The following is a 534-nucleotide window of genomic DNA, read 5'->3' on the forward strand; positions in this document are numbered from 1 at the left end:
CCCAGGTTTAAGTGCAGTGGCATGATCTCACCTCATTGCAAACTCCACCTCCTGGGTTCAAGCAATTCTCCTGCCTCAGCCTCCCGAGTAGCTCGGACTACAGTCGCACGCCACTGTGCCCGGCTTATTTTTGTATTTTTGGTAGAGACAGGGTTTCAACATGTTAGCCAGGCTGGTCTCGAAATCCTGACCTCATGATCCGCCCACCTTGTGAGAATTCTGGGAGATATAATTCAGGTTGAGATTTAGGTGGGGACACAGCTAAACCACATCACTTGGTGAGGAACAGCTATGAGTTTTACAAAAGTATGAGAATGCATTTTCTTTTCTTTTTTTTTTTTTTTGAGATGGAGTCTCCCTGCCACCCAAGCTGGAGTGCAGTGGTGCTGTTTCCACTCACTGCAACTTCCGCTTCCTGGGTTGAAGCTATTCTCCTGCCTCAGCCTCCCAAGTAGCTGGGACTACAGGCACCTGCCACCATGCCCAGCTAATTTTTGTATTTTTAGTAGAGACAAGGGGGTTTTCATTCTTTTT

The sequence above is a fragment of the Colobus angolensis genome, unplaced genomic scaffold (genome assembly GCF_000951035.1).
Source record: "Colobus angolensis palliatus isolate OR3802 unplaced genomic scaffold, Cang.pa_1.0 Scaffold446, whole genome shotgun sequence".
NCBI lineage: Eukaryota > Metazoa > Chordata > Mammalia > Primates > Cercopithecidae > Colobus > Colobus angolensis.